The sequence below is a fragment of the Corylus avellana genome, chromosome 9, assembly GCF_965113065.1.
Source record: "Corylus avellana chromosome 9, dhCorAvel1.hap1.2, whole genome shotgun sequence".
Taxonomy (NCBI): Eukaryota; Viridiplantae; Streptophyta; class Magnoliopsida; order Fagales; family Betulaceae; genus Corylus; species Corylus avellana.
This window is the reverse complement of record NC_142498.1, coordinates 4,832,547-4,851,475: the sequence shown is the minus strand read 5'-3', so window position 1 is coordinate 4,851,475 and position 18,929 is coordinate 4,832,547. Positions and strand designations below refer to the sequence as shown.

The following is an 18,929-nucleotide window of genomic DNA, read 5'->3' as shown; positions in this document are numbered from 1 at the left end:
AAGGATGGAAATTAGAGGTTTTTTTTTTTTTTTTTTTTTTTTTTTTTTTTCTTAAAATGAGTTTTTTCAACATTCTGTTTTCTCCTAAAAAAAAAAAAAAAAAAAAAAAATCTGTTTTCGTTAAAACATGCGATTGTAGTACTCTAGTAGTAAAGTTAAGCACATTTTAAGATTTTCCATTTTTGAAAAGAAAAATTGAAAAAACTATAAACTTCGGGTGAAGTAAAAGAGCACGCGGCGTCCTAAGCACGCCCCACATACTAAAAAGATATTATGGCTCAAAAGTACATGTCTGATGTCTCCTCACTCACAAGCATTTAATTAATTTAAAATATCACATGTTGGTAGGAGCGGCAAGTGGAGCTGCATCGACAAGAAGCACCCTTCTGCGAGTGATCACAAGACCAACAAGAAAAAAAAGAACAAAATATCCTAAATACCATTGAAGGTATTCCAAGAATAGAAAGCCAACGAGAGACGGTCATTTTTGGGTGATAATATAGATGAGGTTAACGCTTTTTTTTGTATCATTATAAATGATATGAGAGCATTATAATAACGCCATGTGATATTAGAATACTGTGTGACATAACCTTGATGAGGAGGATTTAAGTGGGTAGATCATGAAGGTACTCATGAGTGGTAAGTCCCATATTGGTTTCTGAGCATTCAGAGTAGCTTCCTTTAGATTTTCTTAAATTTAGGAAACAAAACTATTTTCCGTTTTCCTATTGAAATACTTTTCACAATAGCTTCATTTTTTTTTTTTTTTTAATTTTTTTTAATATCAATTAAATATTATTTATTTACAAAATATAAGTTAATTCCTATTTTCCCTCAATTTTTTTACAAAGTTTCAACGCAATCCCCAATAAAAGGTAAAGAGATGATAGATGAGAGATGAGAGAGGGAAGCTGTTTTGGTTCCCTACACATTGGGTAGAATTACTATAGCATTCGCAATGCTTAGGGAACCGATAGGATATCTGTTGTGGATAGGTTTTTATGATTTCTTTTTTTTGACATTTTTCTTATATGTAGGAAAGGAAAGAGGTTATAGGGATGTTGCGCACTATAAATGTTGCAATTTTTTTGATTAATCATTTTGAGATAATAGCACAGATGTAACTAACGTATCTTATGCTAGCGAAAGTCAGTCGTTTTTGGATAATAATGCAAATATGTATAATGCTTTTTCTTCGTCGTTACAAATAGTATAAAAGTATCCTAATAACTCCATGTGATACTAGAGTATTGCATGACATGCATAGCCTTGACGAGGAGGATTTAAGTGGGTGGAATTATTAAAACGCATTAGTGCTAAGTCTTACTTTGATTTTTTAGTAGATGAGATTGAACTTTTTAAACGATTCTTTGGCTAATCATTTTGAGATATTAGCACAAACGTAACTAATGTTTTCTAGGCTTACATATTCAAAGAATAAAAAGGTATTCAAAAGACAACATATCATAGAAGACCATTACTGCAGAAACATGATGATGATGATCATCCTTTGGCCTTGCTGCTTCAAATCTCCTCCTTTGGCCTTCAAATATGATGATCAATTCATGATCCTCATCCCCTACCACTCACCATTGTCTACCATCTCGATCATCTTCTTTACTAACATGATTTCTCATATCATGACAACACTTGAGGGGCGGACGTATGTTGATGAGTGGGGGGACGAATGTCTCCCCAAAAGTTTTCAGAAATTTTATATTAGTATGTGAAATTTTATATATATCTCCAAATTTCGAAATTTGTCCCCCCAAATTACTGAAGATGTCCCCCCAAAACTCTCTCACCAAAAAATTCTTAAATTGTCCCCCAAATAATTTTTTATTCCTTTTGAGCAGCTTTGGCTGCACTCGAAGACGATGAATCCCCATTTTCACCAAAACAAGAAGGAAAGTCTACTTCAAATCACAGAAGGTGAATTCAAGCACCCATCACCCAAATGCTTCAAGATCAGCTTCTCAGTGCATCAACTTGATCTGGGTGTCTGATTTTTGAAGCCCGCACTTGAATATGAGCAAGAGAGAGAGAGAAGACTCAGATTTGCTTCACTGGCGAAGTCCCTGCCAAGTCCAAGATGACTCAAAAGAAAAATAGGCTTAGAAATAATAAAGAAAGAAGAGGAAGAATGGGTAATGATCAAGAGAGAGGGACAGCAGCTTGCTAAGTCATATGGTGGGGAAATACGAAGAAACGGCAATTATTGGGTATTTGCTGGATTTGGGTATTTCCAGATACACGCATGGAGAGAGAGAGCCCTCGCCAGAGTGGATTTGGCTTGTCTCAGACTCTCATATTTTCTTTTTTCTTCTGGATAATTTTCACGACTTAGTTGTTAAAGATTAAAATTAGCATTTTGACTTATCTAATTTGAGATTTCATAGGATTAAAATTTGGGTTATCTTAATTATTGCAGGCTGCAACATTGTTTTGGCTTGTCTCATACTCTCATGCTCAGCATTCTTGTAGTTGGGAGCTTCACGGCATTTTGTTAGGAGAAACAATTCATGCTCAAAGGTTTCTTGAATCATATAGGTTGTGCTTAGTTTATATTGCTAATAATTTATGCTAATGTGTGTTTATACAAGTTTTGTTTTTAACTTTCATTGTTGGTTAATTTGATGGGTTTTAATTCATTAATTTATTTGTCATTCTTTCACTTGTTAGTGGTAATAAAAATTATAATAAAATTCTAACAAAAATGACTTGTGATTTATTATGAAATTATATAAATTCGGTAGGTGGTACTATGTTCACACTCAGGTAAGATAGTCACAATTGATATCTCTGGTCTACCCTTTTAATTAGAAAAAAAAAAAAAAAATCGTCCCTCCACACTCAAAATCCTAGTTCCGCCCCTGTGAACACTACTTGACACCAATGTCCCATCAATATTGGTGCAAATCACCGCCATATCTTTCCAATTAATCTTCCATTGCCTCCAAGCAGTAACCGCGCGCCATCATGGCCACTACAACCACACTTGGGGGTAAAAACCCATCAATGATAATCTTCACACCCATTGACTCTAATCCAAGAGCCAAAAGGGCCACTCAGCAACTTAATAAAACATGACAAATTGGGAAAAAATATGTAAGGTGACGCTATCAAACAATGTCCATTATGGAATAAAAGGTTGCATTTTAGGTAATCTAACATCATGAAATTAATGAAACTCTAACCAAGTATATATTTAGAAAACCACAAATCAAGATCTCCTAAAGCAGCATATTAAAGATACATTACACATTGTTTTCTGGTCAAAAAGTGCAGTCATACTAATACATGATCAGTACTTACGAGGAAACTTTGTTTGAAAATGGAATTATTTGGTTGTTGAGATGCATTGAGCAACGATCATATTGGCTATAGCTACTACAGTATTATCATTGATTTGTTCTCAACTGAAGAAACATTCGTCCAACTTCCAAAAATATAACCTATGAACATAAGCAGTGGAACCTATGAACATAAGCAGTGGATCATGTATTGATCAGTTTTAGTTTTAGTTTCTGATACAAGGGAGAGGATATACTATAATTTGTGCTATTTTAGGGCAAGCAAGCAAAAATGTATGAAAAAAGGTAAGGTAAGAGACAAAGATAAGAAGAACTCAAAATTCTATTGAACGGTTCATCACAATACAATTATATATGGGAAAACCTACATTCGGACATGGTGTAAATTGACACCAAAGCTAAAGCACAACAAGTGCACAAAATTAACTTACAACCAAATACACTGGATGAAGAAAAGAGAAAAAAGAAAAAAGAGAAAGAAGGAAAGAGAGAAAGAAGAAATGGCCGTGGGTCTGGTAGAGAAAGAAGAAATGGCCCTGGGTCTTCTGAAATGGCGCTAGGGCCAGACCCACGGCTGGCTGGGTCACCCTCTCCGGCACTGAGAGTCACCGTCTCTGGCGCCGACAATCATCTTCTCCGGCCTTTACGGTGATAAAATCCTTAAAGGGTTAACCTTCCTTCTTTAGGTTTTAGTTTTGAATCCAAAAACGAGTTTTGAGCATTAGAAATGAGTTTTGAGGTATTAGAAACGGGTTTTGAGGCATTAGAGATGGATTTTGGGCATTAAAAATGGGTTTTGAGGTGGGTCACAGATGGCGGGTTTAATGCAGTGGGTCTCCAGACCCACAGCGTCGTGGGTCTGGCCTAGGTTTGTCCGGCCTGGGTCTCGCGGGTCTGGCATCGCCAGCTACGAGGTTTTTATTTTTTATTTTTTATTTTTTATTTTTTATCTTTCTTATATTGATTTGTTATGGTTGTTCTCATTTTCATTTTTTACATTTTTCTTAAATTGATGATGTGTGACAAGGTGATTGGATGCTGCAAAACACCACTTTTAAGTACCGACCGGATAGTAGGGGCTCTCATTATATATATGTTTAAAAAATACAAATAAAAATAAAATTTTATTACAAAAAATTTAGGGAAAAATCATATTTAGTCCTTAGGTTTTTATCTAATTTGGATTTAGTTATTGGGTTTCAATTTCAAGAATAAAGGTCCTTAGATTTTGCTCAAGTTTAAATATGTCCCTTTATCACTTTATCGTCAAAATTAACAGTTTGTCATTTACCACATGTGTCTCATTTGACACGCCTATTAGAATATATGAAAAATATATAATATTTTCCGTATATTCAATATTAGGTTGGTATCAAATATTCTCTATTTATGAGCCGATTGTGATCAAATATTGAGATTGTAAACATGTATTTATTTACTACCTTATAAATAGAGACATTTGTATTGTAGACAAATCAAGTTAATGAGGACAATGTAGTCCTTACGGCTATTTAGAGTTATGGATGTAGGTATCTAACAGCGAACCACTCGTAAATTCTTTGTATTATTTTCTCTCTCTTGCTTCCTATTATTTTCGTCTCATTATTATTTCAACATGGTATTAGAGCCAAGTTTTTGGTTCTTGTAGAATCCTACCTGTTAATCCCCACACCATCATATTCTAGCAATTGCTTCTGTTCTCACCTAACCCGACAGATCTTTCACCGGTCATCCCAAATCAGTCCAGATATTCACTGTCCCAGTTTGTATGCGCTCTCATGCGCATCTAAAAGCTTCATTGCTCCTCCCCACGCGCCAGACGCTCATCACAACCACATGTACTATGCATGGATAGGTCAAACCAACCCACATCCAACATGTCGTCAACTATCATTTATGCTCTTTGGCTTCCACTACCGCCGCTCCTCAACCATTAACTTTGGCATTGTCTCGATCCAAGCCCACCATCCACATGCATATGCCGCCCACCATCATCAGTAGCCATAAACCCAAAGGAGGGAGAAAGTAAAATGACCAAGATGACGTGATAGTGAAAATTATTAAGCTGTACGGTAATTGTCCGCTTTTAACTAGGAGTGTTAAAGAGGTGAGTCTAAGTGAGCTTTCCTTGTTCGGGCTCGGCTCGTTTAAATTTTACTCGAGCTTAGACTCATACTAAGTAGAGTCGAGCTGGCTCTTATATTTCTTGTTTTTTTATTTTATTTTATTTTTTATTTTTTTATTTTATTTTTTATAAATTTAAATTTCAAGTACTCTTAAACGGCTCAAGAAGCCAGCTTGCATATGAGCATTTGCTTAGTCTGGCTAGCTAACTATGGAACCTGAGTCAACACAGCAAGGCATTAGGTTTTGAAGAGAGATGATATGCATCATTTTATAGATAAGCAAGCTTGGGGATTGATGTTTTCTTAGCAATGTAGGACAAGTTAACAGGTTGTGTTCAGACTATAGTGGGACAACGCCCCCTACAAAACAATATTTTTTCAACGTCTCTCTCTCCCAATTTCCCTCACCAGTAACAGTGCATCTTTCACCCCAACTCTCATTTCCCACTCTCTCACTCTCGCTCACCAAACAGGCAGTGATCCAAAGGGTTTAGGTCTGTTTAATTTTTCAATAGTTTATGCATTTCTCAATCTCCCTCAATAGTTTCTGCTTGATTCTTCTTCCTTTCGTTTGGGTCTGATATAATTGAATCTAGGTCTTTTTAATAATTTATCTCTCTCTGTGATCATGATTAGGTGGAGAAAGCTTGTTTTTGTTTGGGTGAAGAAGACGAGCAACAGAGATGGAAAGACGGGGAGAGAGAGAGAGAGAGAGAGAGAGAAAATAATGTTAAAAAATTATATATATATATATATATATATATATATATATATATATATATATATATATATATATATATATATAAACAAAAACAAAGCAAAAGAAAAATAAAATAATGGTCAATAATGAAAACGAAACACAAGGAATCATTGAGACATATATAAAGTAAAAAAAGTAACATGAAGAAAACAAGAGGAAAAATGTTACCGCCTTCAGTGGCCTCAGTACCACTGTTTTGAGTAGATGCGCTTGAGGTTTTGGAATGTTTAAACGCGTCTACTTGTGATTGTAATGTTCCTAGTGTGAAGAGCTGCCCTTGAGCTCTTCAGAGTTTGGCTCAAGTGCCCTTGTAGGAGCAGGACCTCTAAGAACTGTGGCTGCCTTCAGTTGCTGGTGACTCCCTAGGTTAGGTATTGTTTGAGCTGAAAATTATCCTTGCTTCCTCTCACTCAGCTCTTTTGCCATCTGACCCATTTGCACTTCTAGTCTTTGTATTGAATTGCTTTTGATCAGCCGTGAATTGATGTTGTGAAGTTACCAGGTTGTGTATCATATTCTCCAGTTGGTTCATCCTTGACTCTTGAGTTGGTTGGCTTGCTTGTTGGGGCCCTTTCTGTTGTCCTTGATTATTACTCTAAGAGAAATTTGGATGGTTGTGTCATCCTGGATTGTAAGTATTGGAGTATGGGTTGTTCTTGTGGGGGTAATTGTTTTGTCCCACAAAATTCACCTCTTCTTGCTCTGCGAATGGAGATAAAGGACACTTCTCAGTGGTGTCATCTAGATGGGAACAAATAGCACATACCTGGATTGGTGTGTCCTGTTGTAGAGGCAAGATTTTCTGAGCAGTCATGGCCTTGACAATCATGTCCAACTCCTTTTCTACAGCAGCCAACTGATTGGTTGATCCCCCACTGAGGTTTACTTCATACATGCCCTTGCTTTTGATTCCTCTCTTTCCTCTTGAACAGAATTGCTGTGAATGCTCACTTAATGTTTCAAAAAGTTCCACAGCTTTCTCACTACTCTTCTCCATAAGTGTTCCTCCACAAGCTGAATCAACCATCCCTTTGTTAGTATCATCTAATCCTTCATAGAAAATTTGTACCTGCTCATCTTGATGGATGTTGTGATGTGGGCACTTTAGAAGCAAGGAATTGAAGTGATCCCAGGCCTCAAAGAACAAATCTTCGTCTCGCTGTTGGAACATTTGAAGTTCCCTTTTAAGTTGTTTTGTCTTTTGGGCTGGGAAAAACCTCTTCAGAAACTTTGTGGTCAATTCTTCCCAAGTATGGATAGAATTTGCAGGCAAGGAATTGTACCATAGTTTAGCATTATCTTTCAAAGAAAAAGGGAAGAGGACTAACCTGAGCCTTTCTGGAGTTAGGCCTTGGACATGCTGCAGCTTGCATAAATCAAAAAATTCTTTAAGATGCAAGTTGGGATCCTTAGTAGCTGTACCTCTGAAGTGAGTCAATGCATTTAGGATTTGAGGAGAGATATAATAGCTGCCATCCACCTCCGGTTGATATGCTATGCATGAGGGTTGATGGAGGTTTGCTGGAATGTATGCCTGCTTCAATGGTTTCCTAACTCGTGGTGGATTTGCATCTAATGGTCTTGGTCCAATTGGATTCTCTTGTAAGTCTTCCATATCAATTTCTTCTTCTTCTTCTTCTTTGTCTCCAGGTCGTTGTCGAATTGTCCTCTCAATTTCCGGATCGAGTGGAAGAATGGTTGAGGTTTGAGATCGACGACCTTGCATTAACTGAATTACTTCTTCAGTTAGGCAGCTTCAGTGCTGCTGGTCCTGATGCTCCCTGGAACTGCGCTAGATCGTAGGTTGGTACGTTCGATCGCAGTGCGCTCGATTGCACTTGGCTGACGATTGATCGCAATCATAAAATGCCAATCCGCAACCTGAAACAGAAAACAGGAAATTTAAGGAAATGAAAAATTGAAAATTAAAATAACACAACTAAAGGAAAATAATTTTAAATAGAAATTCGCCACAATCCCCAGCAACGGCGCCAAAAACTTGTTGTTCACAATTACCTACCTAAATTAATAGGCAAATAATTGTGTGTTTTACCCGCAAGTGCATGAGGTCAACATAATAGTATAGTGTGCAAATACGAAATCATTCCCACGAGGATTGCTGAATCTTGCTTAAAATCAATTCCAAAAGTAAATTAAAACAACGATTGGGTAAGTTGATAATGATAAAAAGGTAGGGCTTTAATATCCACCGCTAATTATATTTATCTAATATATCAATATGCCAATATTTTGATCATGTTATGAATATCTAATGTTTGGCAACCTAAGGGCATTGGTGTCTACTCCTTAAGCTATTGATTTCCCTAAGCAACGAATTAGGCATGGGTGTCTACTCTAATTCTTTTCTTTCTTAAAGGATTTAGCATAGGTGTCTACTAAGTTGTTCTTTAAGAAAGCATACAAACTATGGAAATCGACAAACACATGAGGCCTAGGGCATGGATGTCTGCTCCCGGTTCCCTATGTTGATTAACCCAAGAACCCGGTGTGGATTACTTTTGTTACTTATGTTAAACCCAGGACTCGGTCATCCAAATTGGTTTAACTAACTAGTCCATACCACATGCACATGTTGATCAAGCACACACATATGAGGAATTCATGAAACTAGGTATTAATCAAGTTATATATCATGACAAGATCATCACAAAGGCGCCAATATTGAAATATTAAATAAACATAACTAGGGTTTCAATTTAGCCCTACTAATTAAATTAGCTACACATAAAATTGATGTTAAACATGTTCATAAATAAAAGAAAAGAAAAGAAAAGAATAAATTCGAGACTTGAACATGAAGAGCTCATTTTCTTCTCCTTACAAAGCATACCTATTCTAGAGGCTTAAGGGTCTATTTATAGGCTTTAGAAGTCCTTGGCAAAGTAGTAAACCTAGGGATTTCGTAGGGTTTCAAAACCTATTACAATTAGGAGTTGGAAAACCCTATTATGGAAAGAATGACAATCTGGCCGCCACTTGATATGTCTCCTGCGCACGGGTGCGATTGATCGCAACCCGTGTGCGCTCGATCGCAGGTCTACGATCGATCCTCTTTTGGCATGCGCTCGATCGCTCCTGGCCTAGATATGCTTTGTCCTCTCGAGTATTGCGCTCGATCGCACGTACCCTGTGATCGATCGTAGTGTCAGAGAGCTCCCAATTTTCCATCTTCTCTCTTTTGAGCCCAAATCATCTAGATTTGCTTCATTTTCTTCCAAAAGCCTACAAAAGTATGAAAAACACAAGAAGGAATTAAAATGACCTAATTAACCAAAACCAAAGGATTAAAACATGCAAGTTAAGGGCTAAAGGGCTAAAAATATGAATATTTTAGCACTTATTACAAGGTTTGGGGGAGCTTCAACGAACCTCTATCACCTTGCAATTGGCAGACAGAAGCATCAAAAGACCAAGAGGTATACTTGAGGATATTTTGGTAAAGGTAGGTACATTTATTTTACCTGTTGATTTTATTGTGTTGGATGTGGAAGAATCCCCTATGCCATCACCCTTACCTATCATCTTAGGAAGACCCTTGATAAGAACTACTGATATTACAATAGGTATGAAAAAGGGCACTTTGAGTATGAAGGTGAATGGTGAGACAATAGAGTTCAAAATATTTGATGCAATGCAACTACCTCAAGATGATTTCAAATGTTTTGATGTTTGTATGATCCAAAGTGTTCGAGCGCACTTGGGTAGCAGATCACGTGACCTATTTTAGGTCACTTTTTCCCATTTTCCCCTTGCTTTCTCCTGCGCCGTACACATGCCATCTCTGCACATCACCTCTACCCGCACACCACGTCTCTACCCTCACTTCCACCGGTCTTCAACTACCACCATCACACCGTATCTGCACCTGCACGACTCCGTTCTCCCCTTCGGCCACCACCTTCACTGCACATCACACACACAACCCTTTTCCCCTTCACATATCACACACCCAACTTCGTTCCCCCCAACCTCCATTTTTTTCATAATTTTAGCAAATTGTGGGTGTTTTTCCACCCACATTTGCTCATGTGGTTGGGTTTTGCTGTTTTTGCAGGGCGTTTTGGGTAGTTGTTGCCGTGCCTTCGCAACCTTGGTCATCACAGTGCACACCAAGTGTTTGATAGAATTCCCGAACAAAGCACATCATGCCGAAAACTCGGGCTTCATCTTCCTAGGGCTCTGATTCCCAAGCCACTTTTCCCCTGCCCACTTTTAAGGAGTGGGAGCTGTTGTTTGAAACCACCTTTGCCATCCGAGAAGATTTCCAACACCTTGAGGCAACTCAATGGACAATTGCTGAGTTAAAGCGCCGGAGGCTCAAGAAGCCTTTCAAGCCGGTCACGTCCACCACATACAGAAAATTGGTGACCGAGTTCTATGTCCACCTGTCCCATGATTGCAACAGGCTGGCTGTCCTATCTTCCATAGTGCATGGCCGAGCCATCGAAGTGAGAGATAGCATCTCAATGCTCAATACTATGATTATGAGTATATCTACTCAATCTACTAACAATATATGTAATATATATCAAGGCATATACAGTTTGTCAAAACATCAAGCTATTAATGATTTGTGAATATTTTTCTTGCAAAACACAGTCACCGTGATTCTTAACCAAATATATTTTTGAATTGTGTGGTGTAAACATAGGCGGATAATCAAAATGCTCATATCTTTTAAGCATCTTTTGAGCATAATATATGTGAGATAAAATAATGAAATAATTATCTCTAATAACCTTAATGTGCAACATGACATTCGCTTTACCTATGTCTTACATATCAAAATTAAATGCAAGAAATCTTTTAACTTCATGCACAACATCAATGTTAGTTCAAAAAATAAGCAAGTCATGAATATATATAAACAAATAATGAGACATTCATTATTGTAAAACTTGCTATGCATTTACTTGCACCATTAATCAAGCATAAATTAGACAACACCACCTTGTCAAACTTGTCATGCCACTGTTTAGGAGCTTGCTTTAATCCATACAAGAATTTCACCATTTCGTACACTTTATATTCTTGACCGGGGATTACTAGTCCCTCGGACTACTCTATATAAATTTCTTCATCAATTATAAAAGCAACTTTGACATCCATTTGATGTACAAAAATTTATAAATATAAGCAATGGCAAATAACATTTCAATATATGCAATTTTAGTAACTGAAAAAATAAGTATCAAATAATCATCATTTTGCATTTACTTGGAGCTTTTAGCTATCAAGTCTGCCATGTACTTATCTATTGTACCATCTAGTTTAAGCTTCTTCTTAAACACTTATTTACAACGAATTGGTTTAGTCTTATGAGGTAACTTAATGAGTTTCCAAACATGGTTAGACATAATTTATTCTAATTCATTATTTATAGCTTCTAACCAAAAAATGCATCAAAATAGAGATTTAATTGCTTCACCATAACATACTGGATCATCATCAACAATATTAGCAATAAAATCCATACCGAGATTCCTTTTTCGTTCTAGCTCGCTTACTTCTTCTTAATTCTTACACATCATCAACAATTTTATTAGAAGCAACAAAAAAATCATGAAATAATTTTTCTTACTTTTCAAAGAAAACATATGCTCAAGGAAAATATCAGTTTTAGATTCAATAATAATATTGCAATCTAAAACATCACTCTTGATAGTAAGGAATCTATAGCATGAACTATTACATGTAAAACCAATAAAATCACAATCATAGGTTTTAAAACCAAGCTTCCTCATTTTAGGTTTGGGTCACATAACATTTGTCAAATACCCCCACACTTCGAGGTATTCCAAACAATGCTTATGAATGTGACAAACAAAATAAAAGCTTCCCCCCACACTTTGGTAGATAGCCTAAAAATTGATAATCATACCATTCATAATTTATTCCAATGTTCTAATTTTGACTACGTCTTAGAATCTAGTTTCTTTTTACTTCATTGATGTAGTCAAAATTTACATGTACAAATATATCATACCAAATATTAATGGAATAAACCAAGTAATAACAAGAAAAAAAAAAAAAATTCCATTAATAGCTCACAAGAACTTTAAGAAATGGCTTCTATGAGCCCAATCTTCTATAAGTATGATTTATTATTTACTCTTCTTTCTTTTCTGTCAATTGACAGTTCTAAAGATGTTTTAAAATACTAATCACCACTTGTGATTTTTCAACATGATCCTTATATATTATATATATATGGGTTGCATATTTCAAGTTCTATCAAGATTTTTCAAAAACAATTTTTCCACCTAAAGTCCAATTCAAAGTATTAGGCTCAACCAAATAATAATCAACTATTAATTATTGACTCATTGTCATAAATATGTCATTGGTATCAATCTTATGATGCAATCAATTTCTCAAATACCAATTGAGCCTCAATAAGAACATCAATAATCACATATATTTTATTCATAATCAGAATGTCATGAAAATTAGAAAGCTAAATGATATAGATGAAAAATTAGCAAATACTTTTAAAGTATCCATGCTAATCTAGCATGTCATAGCTAACATAAATGCTAGATACTATTTTTTCTTTGAAATAGAATAATCAACAAAGGATCATCACTTATCAAATTACAATATTCATGTAATGTAAATTTCAACTCAATCAAGCAGCACCTTCATCACTTGATTTTTCTTTTAATAAATGAAATTGTATATTATGTCATAAAAAAAATAAGACCTATGAATCAGAGTTTAAAACTCACAGCGGAGCCAATAGCTTTTTTCCAAGATCTTCCAAAATAGATTGTCGCCACCACACACCAACTAGGTGTCGTGAGAACCAATCGACTCAATACGCGCACCACATCTTTTCCTCTTACAATGTGCTTACCTGCAAAAATCTTTAGCAAAGTTGTATTCTCTGCACACATTTAACAATGCCTATGTATTTTTCTCCATCACACCATGAGTAACTACTCATTGTTATTATTATTAATTTACATGGATGTTTTCCAGCCAGTTTAGCACTACATAACATAAAGTGCTAAGTTCTAAAAATCCATAAAAGGCTTAACAATTTTTATTGCAAGGTTTGTGACCCAATCAATCAAAATATTATTTGACGAACAAATTAAATAACCCAAATTAGAGGTCAAATAATCAAAAACTCTTTCAATCAAAATATTTTCACTTTCAATACCTACACATGAAATTACGCACTCCTTCTGATAAATGAATCAATTATCAAATATTTTTCCATAACAAAATCTTTCCACTCAAGATTTGATTTCATCTTTCTCATATGCGAATTGCATACCGCAAACTCTTATAGTATTTAACTTCTCATAAGTTTAAATTCTATTGTTATAATTTTAATAAAGATATTTGTGCAACCATCAAGATTCAACCTTTAAAATTGTTGGAAATAAATTTGGATGGTGCACAAATTCTCAATGATATAAAATAATTACAATATGAAAATTAACAATAAAATAAATAAATTCCAAGAGATGAAAATAGAGTATGGAAAGATCTCACAATACTATAGAATCACGCAAGAGCGTTGTCCTTAAAGGTTGATTTGTGCCTCCCGGAGTGTATAACTCGGTGCGATCGGATCCTTTGACACGCAACCTCCCAGGATTAGACTATAGCGTCTATTTTCGTTAAGGATGTACTTCCAATAACGAAGAGTAATAGAACAACCTTTTGATTTTCTTGATAAAAAACCGCAAAGAGAAAATAGAAATTGAATAGAATAGAATTCTATGCAATTGGTCTTCTAAAATAGGACAAAAATCTTTTATAGAGAAAATGAGTTTGCCTTTCTTTCTTCTTGTTGCAAACTCATTCTACTATAGGATTGTGAATGTTTTCTTTCTTTATATAATGACCAAATAGTCATAACACCGAAAAAGGGTAAAACATTTGTTAATAATCAATTGGTCAAACTACAATAAATCTTGTTAAAGACTAATGGTCAAAACGGTAAAAATCAATTACAACTAATTTTTATTTAATAATTCATAACCAAGTAATAAATACAAACGGTCATAAAAGTTAGAGTATAACTTCCATAAGGAGGTGGTTTACACCATCTCCTTTTTGCCCACCAATGAGCATTTGACAACTAGGAAAATCACACACAATCAATTAAGATGCAAAACACTATATTAAAATCCTTTCTCACATCATCCAAATAAAAAATCATTTTTTTTTCCCAAACCCATCATTTTTCTCCCCCACTTCTCCGTGCTCTCTCTTTCTCTCTCTCTCCTTTGTCTCTCTCTCTCTCTCTCTCCAGCGGCAGCAGTGATCTTGCCGGAGCCCAGCCCAGAGCTCCACCGGAGCCCAGCCCAGTCGACGCCGGAGACCAGACCTCTCCGGTGCTCCATCTCTCTCTCTCTCTCCAACCTGACGCCGATTCCTCTCTCTGGTGCTCCATCTCTCTCCTCACCGGCAGTGAAGAAAACAAATCTGGTTTGGTCGAGGCAAAATTTGTGTAAAATTTTCCTTCTCACTGGCAAAAAAAATAAAAGAATTCATTCTTTTTTGGATCTAGTTTTAGTGTCAGATTATTTAGTGGACAAAAGAGACATTGAAGCTGTGATTGTTTTCAAATTATTTGGTTGATCTTGCAAATTTGCTACCAACCATCAATGCCACAACAGTTTTGGCCAAAACTTGGACCAGTTCAACAATACCCAAGTGAACAATTGCTGAGAATTAACCCAAAATTTCTGAGTTATCATGAACTTTCATATTGCATTGACCATCATCAAAATCTGCATAACATATAAATTCAGAATTCTTGTACTCTTAACGGCAGAGGGGTGCCACAATGAACCACATACAACCACATTACAACCCCACAAAAAATTCAGAATTCTTGTTCTCTGCTGCCGGTGTGTGTCTGTCGTGTAGAGGGAGAGTGAGAGAGACCATTGGGCAACAGAGAATTTTTTTCTCTGCTTCCGGTCAGAGAGAGAGGGTAGGGCTGGTCTTCGGCGTCTTCTCGAGCGTCGAGCTGGGCTTCGGCGTCTTCTCCGGCAAAATCTAGCTTGACTCCGGCGTATTGGACTCATGCGTTGTCAATGGCAAGACCTCTGCTGCCACCGGAGAGAGAGATGGAGGAGAGGGAGAGATCAGAGAGAGAGAAAGGGAGTAAGGGTCTGAGGGAGAGCACGCCGCTGGAGAGAGAGAGAGAGAGAGAGAGAGGAAGGGAGAGGGAAAAATGAGGGTTTTTGTATTTTGGGATAAATAGTTTTTAATCAGGTGTTTTGCATCTTATTTTAGTTGGTGTAATAATCCTAGTTGTCAAATGTTCATTGGTGGGCAAAAAGGAGGTGGTGTAAAGTTATCCTCTAAAAGTTATATCTCATAACTAAGTAATAAATACAAACGATCATAAACCAAAATGGTTAACGATGATTTTTATTCCTCATAAAAACTCGTGAAGATATTATCAAATGATAAAATATTTTTAAATGACTGAAAAATGAATGTTTGTAACAAATATTACGACATATATTAGTAAGAAAGTTTGAATATTTTATTTTTTTATTTTTGGGAAAGCAGATAGTTGACAAGGAAAAACCAGACAATGAAGAACTCTCCCCACTAGCAGCAGCCAAAACAGACAAAAAAAGAAAAGAAAGATAGGAGAGAGAGAGATGGACAACCCAAGCGTGCAAGAAAGAATTACAAAAAGTCAAATCTTCTTAAGTAAACTTTCCTAATCTGGATTTTATAGTGCGTTTGTTCTATGTACATAAATTTCTTTCAAATCAATTTGAAAAAAAGTATTCTTCAACCCATTTAAAATTATGCAAAATGTCTATAAACTTTTTAAATGCATATAATTTAATGTGAGTTTAAATATTTATAAATACTTGGCACAATTTTAAATAAATTAAATAATATTTTCTTTGAACTAATTTGAAAGAAATTACTGTCATTGCTCTATTAATGCCAGCTGCCAACTTGAATAATTGTATCCATCCCTCGGACAAAGAGGCCAGTGCCTCATTGATTGCCCGTAGACTCTTTTGGGAAAGATTTATATTCTAGAATCTCTTATATGTTTTTCTTTTTCCATTTTGTCTTTTAGACCGGCCTTAATTTTCTTTTAAAAGAAAACGTAGACCAAAGTTTTAGATTTTGTAAATTCGGGTCTTAAATAAATTGACCAAATTGAAAAATAAGAATCTAAATAAAATAAAATAAAATAAAAATTAATTAATTAAAAAAAAATCAGAAAATTAATTTATTTTTTAGTATAATATATTTATATTTTCTTTATTAAGAATATTACGAAATGAATAAAAGCACCCAAATAGTTAATTCAGCATCGAAGAATATGATATGGAAGATTGGGTTCTCATATCAATTGTTTTTTTTGTTTTTTTGACCTTTATTGATACCCTATGTATCTTCCTTTCTTAGTGGAAAGCAACGAAGTTATTTCACATTAGTAAAGTGAAAACAAAATAAATAAATAAATAAAATTACAATGCTAGAAAGTGGTATATAAGTTGTTCATTTCACCATTGCAAATTAAGATTATTATATATATACCTTATCACAAGCAACATATAATTAAGGAGAAAGTGGACAGTATAAGAGAAAAGGCAATAGTGAAACCACAATTACAAAAGTTTTGACTATTTTTATTCTTCATAGCATCATAGCAAGCAAATATTTACATGATACATTGCAGGAGATCTACAACGTAGGTGGGGAGGAAGCAAGGAAATTCACCATTGTGAATAGCCCCTTTACTTGATTCCAATTGCAGTCCCCATCACAAGACAACAAAAATAAAGGTGGAAAATACACAATGTCTTCAACTTTTTGCCACCACAATCTCTCACTCATAGGCAAATCCTTAAAACAAACATCAATGCTATTTAGTAGATTATTAGATACGGTCATACAACTGAGATTACACAGAGTAATTCATTGTCACACCATTCAGTTGTACGACAATCGTATAGCAGTCTACTCGATATCATTACTCTGAAACAAAACTCAACCATATCTTTGCATGTGACAACAAAGGCTAAACCGAAGGCTTCAAGAGCTTTGGCTTTTATTGGTTTTCATGCATCCATAACGTTGAAAGGGGTTGACCCTTTCTATAATCTCTTAACCTTAGAAGCAAATGAGCAAGAATCCCACACACAAAGCCAAGAGCTGCACTTGATCCCACTAGAGAAATTGCTGTGCAAAGAAGCATGACAAAGGATTCCTCCTTGGTATTCATGTCCCTTGAAGCCATGGCAAGCTCAATTCCAGCAAACAAGAGTAGAATTCCAAGGACACCAACAGGAAATTGGCTCAAAATCTTCACCAAAGAGCTCCCTAATACCAAACCCAAGATCAATTTTGCTGTGCCAAGAAGGGCCACGCACCCACCACTCCTCCCACCAAACTTGTACTGCCCGGCTAGCCCGCCCGCGCCGTGGCAGCTTGGCATGGCTCCGAACCAGCACCCGATCACGTTCATTAACCCGACGGTCACCGACAGCGATGTCACCGAGAAGTCCCTTCCCGGAAAAAGATCCGACGACAGCTTGCAGACGGCGATCACGGAATTCAATATTGACAAGGGGAGTTGAGGAATTGTACCCTTTATGAACCCTTCCTTCCATGCATGCTTTGAGATGGATACTACTTCCATAGCAGACGGCCCAAATTTGATGTCGTGCACCACGTTAGGCTTTCTTATAAAAGCCAATACAACACCCAACACAAATATAATAAAGGCTGAAGGTAAAGCTAAGATAATTTTTCTGAAATTTCTTCGTTTTCTTCTAGGCCTTTCTTCATCAACACCCAAATCAACATCTGTTTCTTCATCTCTTCTGCCGCTGCATTCCTCACCTGCACCAGTAATAATAACAATAAAACAAAAACAAACAATAGCCAATACCAACCCATCCAGCCCGAGCCACTGCCTGTTCCCATTAGCTTTTGACTTGGAAAAATCCTGCACTTTTCTGATGTATTTAACCGCAGTCAGTGCAAATGACAAGCCCTGTGCTAGCTGAATTCCCCTAACAATAGATAGAGGAATCAACTTATACGCCAGCTTCATCAACCCCGTGACACCCAGAACAATTAGCATTCCCCCGGTCAAAATTCCGGCAGCCATGATCTCCGGGACAGCGAAACCGGGGCCCGCTAAGGCTGCGGCAGCGATGGACTTCATGGGCTGGACTGGCATGGGGACACCATAGATGGCACCAGTGATAATGTTGTAGACCCCGGTGAATATTAATGTTGTGCCTAGATTAAGGCCATCTACTAGTGTCAGGGCCAGCACTATTGGAATGTATGTACCTAAGTCTCCCATTGCCCCATTCAATTCTGCCCATTTTGACTGGAAAACTAGGTTGGTTTTCACTTTGTCTACGATGTTGGCTGCAAAACCGGGGATGGGCGAGGGGCGAGCGGTTTCAGGTGGGCCTTTGAAGTCATGGGGTGGTGGGATTTGGGGATTTTGGGACTCCATGAAAGTGCACTAGTCACTGAGATTGTGAATGCAAATATCGAAGTAAATGTGAATAGAATTGTGCCGTGTTTGTACTAAATTCTTAGGTGAGATGGGGTGAGGTGAGGTGAGGTAAGATTAGGGGTAAGATTAGGGTGTCTTTTATATTGATTCAGACGCCGTTAAGTAAAATAAGCCCAAGGGTATATGATCCTGTATTGTCCTTTACACAAAGTCAACAATTT

General features: G+C 36.4%; 1 pseudogene; it reads right to left on the bottom strand.

The window, feature by feature from the left end:
• Positions 1 to 17,280: 17,280 nt before the first annotated feature.
• LOC132190746 (molybdate transporter 1 pseudogene) lies at positions 17,281 to 18,705 on the bottom strand (annotated as a pseudogene).
• Between the last annotated feature and the right edge of the window lie 224 nt (positions 18,706 to 18,929).